We start from the raw sequence: 8,260 nt of genomic DNA, 5'->3' as shown, positions 1-8,260 counted from the left end.
CCTTTATGCATGAATTTTCATATGAAGATTTTTACTTTTGGCAGATTTTTAAGCTTCCATATGCTTGACTAAAGAGATTTATTTCTGCAAATTTCACGAAGAAAGTCTATTGGAGGATGAAAAAATTGGAAAGTCAACCGGTATCTGGAATCCACTGAGTATCCACCATTTTTCTCTTTCATCCAGGTAACTGAATCCTCTCGTTCTTGAATTATGGTGTTGAAAATTAATTATGCAATGTATGTGCTGAATGTAATACCCTAACTACCAAAGCTCACGCTTCCGACTGCGCGACTCTGATAGGTCGGACATTACGACGACACTTATCTTATTTAATACTAAAATATGAGCCTGTTTGAAACTTTAAACCGCAATACCGCTCCCAAAAACTTTCATCCGATAACATACGTCCATAAATACCATACAACTTACAAAACTCATAAAGAGTACATCCATATATATACATAAATATATATAAATAATATTACAAACATAATCCAATACAATTCCTATCCCTCTTACAGAATATCTCAAGATAAAGGCGAGGGTACAAATAATAGTCTAAAGCAATACAGAGCATTTCAACCACAACTAAAAGAACTCTTCGTAACTTCTGCGCCCATATCCTGAAAGGGGAAAAATATAGGGGGGTGAGAACATCATCCTCGAAAGGGTTCTCAGTAGAGGGTTTTGGGAATTACTGTAATAGGATACATGAAGATAAACCGTACCAGTGATTAATAACCTTCTTATGCCTCTTTTCAAAAACACGGTTTTCAATAAAAGTAAAGTCAAAAATCTTTACTGAAAGAGGAACCATTCAATTCTCAAAACTCAAAAGCCTTTCAAAACGGTTTAGCTATGCGGAACCAAAATAGCCTTTCATAATTTTATTCCAAACCAGAAACACAAAACCGAAATCAACCACTAAAACTTGGACTTTTGCCACCCGGTTCGGGTCCCCACTAAAACCGTTTCTCATTTCTTTTCAACAGCTCAAAACCAGAAATCAATTCAAAGCAAGCTAAATCCAACAGTCGCCTCAATGGCATATCTCAAGGAAACCATTTCAAAATTAGCTCAATATCAACTGATTTAACTCATTTCCAAAGCTTTAAAGAAACGGCTCACTAACAAATCATTTGTCCAAAACCGAGTCGATTAAAGTAAACCAGGCTAAATTCAAAAGTGCATTCAACTTCTCCAATCATCAAAATAATTAACTCAAATCAAATCAATCCTCAACGGATTAAACTTAGATTTCAAATCTTTAAAGAATCAACTTCAAACATTACAATTCACAAAGCCGCACAACAATTCAGCCAAACCAACATCCATAATCATTCGAGTCAACCAAATAATACATAAAGCAGATACAATCACCAAATACTCAATATCTCACATCAGTATCCATATGTAATAATTCCAATACATAAAACATAGTTTTTAGAAAGCGCCCCTACCTCAAAACGCAAATCCATAACTCAAACGCGCCACAAAGTCCTTTCCGCCTCGACCCGAAATCCACAACCACAATTCCGGCAGCCAAAACCTCAGCTTCCAGTCACGTTCGCAATAACCATAGCAACACTAATCGTAACATACAATAATCAGGACTCTACCCCACATTATCAAAACTCGTATTCATTAACCGAACACAACAGAATACTAACGCGAGATCATTCGAAACATAATTTCTTACCGAAACAACACAATGAGGCAACTACGATTTCGAACCGGCCCGGCAACAGCTCCGGCGGCGGCCAGAAGCTCCGGCAGATCAACTAGAAGAGTCGTACAGCATCAAAACCTTCTCGAAACTCAAAATGACCGAAGCCACAAATTTAAAACCCTTACCGGCAAAGTTCTCCAGCGACGGCAGCGAAGTTTTGGGCAGCAGGAGCGGCGACTTGAACGGCACCCAGGAGCTGGCAGCAGCGGAAAAGCCTTGGAACAACCCCAACCAGCTCCATTAACAGCGAACTGAACCATTTCTGATGGCGGCACTCGAGAATGTCGGCGACGACAACGACAGCACAGGCAGCGGCGGCGGCACGGTGCTTCTGGCAGCGTCCACCTCCCTCGCGCGTCTCTGCTTTGGTGATGGCTGAAGGACGACGACACGGCTCCACGGCGAGGAGCAACCGTAGCCACACATAAGCCCCGCGAAGACGGCGGCGGATGCAAGGCTACCTCGCGACAGCGCCTGCACGAGGGTGACAGCAACTGGAGTCTGAACGGCGGCGAGTTGAACGCGGATTCTGGGCCGCGCAGCAGCTTCTCCGGCGCTTCTCCTGGACAACCGTGGCGGCACGATCCTCTCCCTCTCGTGTCTGTTTGCTCGCTCACTCGCCCTCCCTGATGCAACACGGTGGCGCGGCGGCAGTGACGCCCGCCGGCGCCGTGCTTCCTCCCTTTCCCTTATCTCTCTCAGAAGTTCTCCTCCCCTGTTTTGTGTGTGTGCTTTTCATTTTGGGGGGGAAGAAGGGGCTTGCGGCTGCTACTGCAGCTTCTGATGGGAAACGGTAATGGGTTAGGGTTTTTAGGGTTAGGATTTTATTTTCAAAAATTAGGGTTAGGGGCATTTTAGTAATTTCTCTTAAAAAAGGGATAATATAGTAATTAGAAATAAATTCTAATCCATTAATAATAATGTATAAAAATACTATTTGCTCATCAATTTCATAAATTATTTTCAATAAAATGTCCCCACTAAATAATTAGAAATAATATACTTATTTTCTTCATTTTCCAAAATAGTAATATCAATATTCTAAAATATTAATCATTTAGTCCAAAATCATATAAAAAAATCCTTTTTATTTCACAACTACCAACTATATGATTTAAATATAGAAAATAATCCAATAATTTTAAAATTGGATAATACCCATAACTTATCTCAAATTCAATAAATCAAAACTTGAGAGATAGATAACAGATAGATATATATAACATAAGTAAATAGCTACTAGTCGCGACCCGCGAAGTTTAGGTCGGCTAGAGTATATTATGAAATTAGTTGACAACAGTATATCCTAATCTCTCCCGAAGGAAACATGAGAGCCTCTATAGGCAAATTCAAAGAGTTCGATACATAATATAAACTTTCCAAAACAAAGGTGGAGAGATTCTAATCAAAACACAAAGTAGAGGAAATAAAGATCTTCGCCGTCTCTCAGACGACCCACAACTCACTTCTGAGCACCTGGACCTGTATTTGAAAAACAAGAGATATATACGGAATGAGAACCCCGGGCCCATGGGTTCCCAGTACGGTAAAAGTGCCAAATAAATTCAATGTACTGCAACAAAAACTCACTAAGCATCCTAAAATTCTTCACCAATTATTCATCCTAGGTTCTCGCTAATCCATGAATAGGCAACTGTCATAAGGGAGTGCTAAATTCAATTCATGTTTCACATGTTTCCCAACTCGCTGACTCTTCCACGAATCAGACTCAGAATCATAACCAAAACCATCACCAGTTGTTCTGCCTCAGCAATTCTATATCAATACATCAAAAACTCATCGACGCGCAAGCGTCATACGCGCGAACGTGCGGGTTGAGAAATATCCAAACGGCGCGCAAGCGTCAGCCACGCGTACGCGTGGGTGCTCTTGCGCCCAGGCACAAAACTGGCACGACCCTGGCACAACTCTCTGGAAAATAGCTGGGCATTTGGTACAACGCATCGACGCGCCCGTGCACACCACGCACACGCGTGGATGGTGCTTTCTGGAAGAACGGTGCGCACGCGTCAGGTGCGCTTACGCGCGTAGGGTCGTTCTGCTAAAAATTTTCTAAGTTAAAAGCTGCAGAATTTACAAATTCAACCCCCAATCTTCCGACGAACATAACTCTCTCATTTTAAATTGTTTTTCACCCGTCCTTCGAACGGCATGGACATCCACACTTCAACTCCTCAAACCTTATTATTCAATAACCAACCCAATCATTCATATATTCATTATCTGAAATTCATCCAATCACTTGTGTCATCATACAATGCACACATCAACTTACCTTTCTTATCTTTTTTCGGCCTCCGGCCCAAAATCCACGGCCTCTGGCCCAATATCATAATTTAAATGCATAAACCACAAATCAATACTCATTACCCAGTACATNTGGAGTATCCCTAAACACCCAAAATCACAAGATTTCAACACTAATTACCCAAAAACGTGTAACAGTGGGGAATTTCGAAAATTGGGCAGAGATGAATGAAATACTCACCACAAAACTTAGATAGAATTGTAGAGGATGAGAAGAGCGACGCGTGGCCGCAAACGGCTCGTCAATCGGAGCTCCGTAGCTCAAGTTATGGTGGTTTGAAGATCAAAGAGAGTTAGGTTTTCTCTCTTCTCTTCTCTCTTCTCAATTTCAGCGCCCCAACCCTTCTTTTTAGGGTAAAATGAGCTGAAATGCTCATAACTAATGTTTATATATGTTGGGTCTTGGGCCCACTTAGGCCCGGTTCACTTATTTTTGCCCATTGACCCAATTTTGGGCCAAAACCTTTAAGATTAGCGCTCTAAATTGCACTTTAAATATTTCTACCTTCCCTAATTATAGTTCCTCATTTATTAATCTTATTTACCCATAATCAATTTCCTCAGCTGTAGTACCAGACAGATCTCAGCCGGTACTGCCGGTCAAAATTCTACTGCGCGCTTTTACGCAGAAAACTATGTTTTCCGACTCGAAAAAATTCACTGAATCCAAATATCATATTTGAATTATCAAATTCCAATTGTCAAATCTTCCAACCATATTCGCTCTTATTTAACTTATTATTTAATTAATTTCGGTTAGACCGGGTATTACATTCTACCCCCTAACAGAAATTTTCGCATCGCGTTACTACGTCTACAAGTCGCACGTGATATCAAAACAATTCTCGAGTCTACTCAAAAGAATACAAGACTCAGAAAGGAGAGACAAATGTCAAAGATATTACCCATATGTTTGAAAGAGCGTATGCAATACCAGGTAAGCCAAGATGCTCAAGTAGCGAAGTTTGCCAAAAGTAAATCAATTGACAAATTCGAAGACAACCTTGGATCAAAAAAGTCCAATAGGATCAATAAGAAGAAAATCAGCGCATTATTTTGAAACAAATTCAAGCTAAGTCGAAAAAGTATGAGGTCTACAGAAAAGAATATCCCAGACCCAAGACAAAACTCATAGAACTCAAGAGCACAATTAGAAATACTCCCGAACACATTGTTCATAAAATAATCGAAAACTTGCGGAAAAATCACTTCGCGGTTTAGAAGAAAGTTAAGTAATAAACATTCTTCAATAGAGTAACAAAAGCATAAACATGGCTTTGCTGTAATACAATTTCATGTCGAAACAGATCATGTAGAATTTTTTTTTTTTTTAAAAACAAACCCTATGCAGGTTTGGTTAAGAGCAGAAATATTTCCTCAAATATTTTAGAAAGATAGTCAGGCGCACAATCTTAACCAAAAGTAGTTCAGAAAACCCGGAAGAAAAATCAAATGCTTGTTCATAACTTATCAAAGTCCATATTCAAACAAGCGTGCATAACATTTATAGCAAGGACAAAAGAGAAAGTTAAACTCTATTTAAAAGGAAAATCCGAGGTAGAAGTTTGCTTATAAATTGGTAAAGAAAACAAGTGGTGCATTACATACGAACCGGTTTCCACTAAACAAGGAAGCGTTTCCAAAACCTCATTTAAAATAGCGCACGCCAACTTTAAATTAACTTCATCAAAATTGAACAATGGTTTCAATCTCAATCAAGCAACAGAAAATAAATTCCGTTTAATAATTCTTCAAAGAGAATTCAAAACTTCTTTAAAATTTCAAAACAAGACTCACAAGTGTTCTTGAAATCACCATCTTAAAGGGGTATTCAAGAAAATTAGAATGTACTTAAAAAGAATCAAGCCATACAAGAAAGGATCTTAGACCAAAGTAGTTCAAACAAGATTCACTAGGCATGAGTCATCAAACAAGCTTTCAATTGATCCAAAAGAATAGAAAAGTCATAGGAAAAGACAACTCAATTATTAGTAATTCCTCAAGGATAAATCTTTGGCTAAAAACTCTTGTAGAGACAATAAGAGGATAAACGATGCACAAATTTTGAAATGAATTAAACTGACTCATATAAGAATGAGATCTACACGAGAGAAAAAAACCAAGATCAATGGCAATATTCACAAGATGTAAAAGATCAGTTAAAAACAAGGTCAAACATGACATTCATAGAGATGGAAGATTTAATAGAGAATTTAGTCCGTCCATAGGAAGAAAGCTATGAGTCCAACACTTTCAAAAGAACAACAATGGCATAAACCATGTAGTATGCTAAATCAAACTCCAATCAAAATGAATTAAGTGAAGTTTACCAAACGAAACTCAACCTAAGTAAAAGCGAAAAATTCTTTCTTTCCGGAATCTTGAAGAATAACCAAATACATAATCAAATGAAGATGTCCATTGAAACTATAGTAAAGTTACTAGAAAGTCAAATTGTATTTTAAGTAGGTGCAGTTCTATAAACCAGTAAAAGTACGGTCGAGGTATTAGGAGTAAATAATTGTTAAACTGTATAAGAAATCTTCAAAGCTCATATATAGATAAGTATGTATCTAATCAACAGCAATTTTTATAAAAATCTCAAAATCAGCCATAATCACTGTCAAATAAGAGGAAAACTGAATCAACAAGTTCTCTAAGAATGAACACGGAACCCGGAGTTAAAAGTCACAGCACATTAAGACAAGTTCAAGACTATATCAAAGAATACTTGAATCAAGAAGAACTCAAACAGAGAAAGATAGATACAACAAGGAGTTCAACCAAGCATATGCACTTAAGATCAAACAAGAATGCATATGAATAGGGGAATAGAGTTGAGAAAATCAAACTACTTTTCAAGAAGATTAGAAAATAAGAACTTCAGGTTAGGATATAAAAGAATAGATCGACTCGAATAAAATTCAAGACACACAACTGAATAGCCTCGAGAAATAGTTTTTAACGTTCCCAAAGCCCGCGATTCGCTTTACTCAACTCGTATTTCATCTATGATAACCCATCAGTGCTTTCATATACATAATTCACTAGTATTAAGCCGGCCAAACTTAATACCAAGAATTATGCAATGCAAGACTAACAGCATTAATCAATAGATCGTCATGTGCATAAAGCTCTAATTCTCGTCATTCGACAAGGCCTAATACATGACAAACACTCAGAGTATGCAACTGAAGCATAGTCAGTCCATTCCTCAGGCTCTACAGGAAGAACTGCTCTGATACCATAATGTAATACCCTAACTACCAAAGCTCACGCTTCCGGCTGCGCGACTCTGATAGGTCGGACATTACGACGACACTTATCTTATTTAATACTAAAATATGAGCCTGTTTGAAACTTTAAACCGCAATATCGCTCCCAAAAACTTTCATCCGATAACATACGTCCATAAATACCATACAACTTACAAAACTCATAAAGAGTACATCCATATATATACATAAATATATATAAATAATATTACAAACATAATCCAATACAATTCCTATCCCTCTTACAGAATATCTCAAGATAAAGGCGAGGGTACAAATAATAGTCTAAAGCAATACAGAGCATTTCAACCACAACTAAAAGAACTCTTCGTAACTTCTGCGCCCATATCCTGAAAGGGGAAAAATGTAGGGGGGTGAGAACATCATCCTCGAAAGGGTTCTCTGTAGAGGGTTTTTGGGAATTACTGTAATAGGATACATGAAGATAAACCGTACCAGTGATTAATAACCTTCTTATGCCTCTTTTCAAAAACACGGTTTTCAATAAAAGTAAAGTAAAAAATCTTTATTGAAAGAGGAACCATTCAATTCTCAAAACTCAAAAGCCTTTCAAAACGGTTTAGCTATGCGGAACCAAAATAGCCTTTCATAATTTTATTCCAAACCAGAAGCACAAAACCTAAATCACCCATCAGTTCATCTCTTTTCAACCATGGCCCTAGGCCAAAACAATCCAACCAACGATAGTGGAAGTGCAACATTCACATTTATCAATGATTCAGCATAAACATGCATTCAATCTCATCCATGGATCAACATCCATTTCAGCCATCCGGCTCGCGGTTCAGTCCAGAACCAGCCAATATTCATATCATACACAGCCATTTCGGCTCACGGTTCAATCCAGAACCAACCAATATGTATAATCATACACAGCCATTCCGGCTCACAACAAAACAGCACT

General features: G+C 38.2%; 1 long non-coding RNA gene across 1 annotated transcript; it reads right to left on the bottom strand.

Moving 5' to 3' along the window:
* Nucleotides 569–1,794, bottom strand: LOC110270756. The gene is made up of 3 exons (XR_002360394.1): nt 1,703–1,794; nt 1,464–1,590; nt 569–626 (listed from the first exon to the last, which is right to left on the bottom strand). It is a non-coding gene; the product is annotated as an uncharacterized LOC110270756 (long non-coding RNA).

The sequence above is a fragment of the Arachis ipaensis genome, chromosome B04 (genome assembly GCF_000816755.2).
Source record: "Arachis ipaensis cultivar K30076 chromosome B04, Araip1.1, whole genome shotgun sequence".
NCBI classification, from domain to species: domain Eukaryota; kingdom Viridiplantae; phylum Streptophyta; class Magnoliopsida; order Fabales; family Fabaceae; genus Arachis; species Arachis ipaensis.
This window is presented reverse-complemented; position numbering and strand designations above follow the sequence as displayed.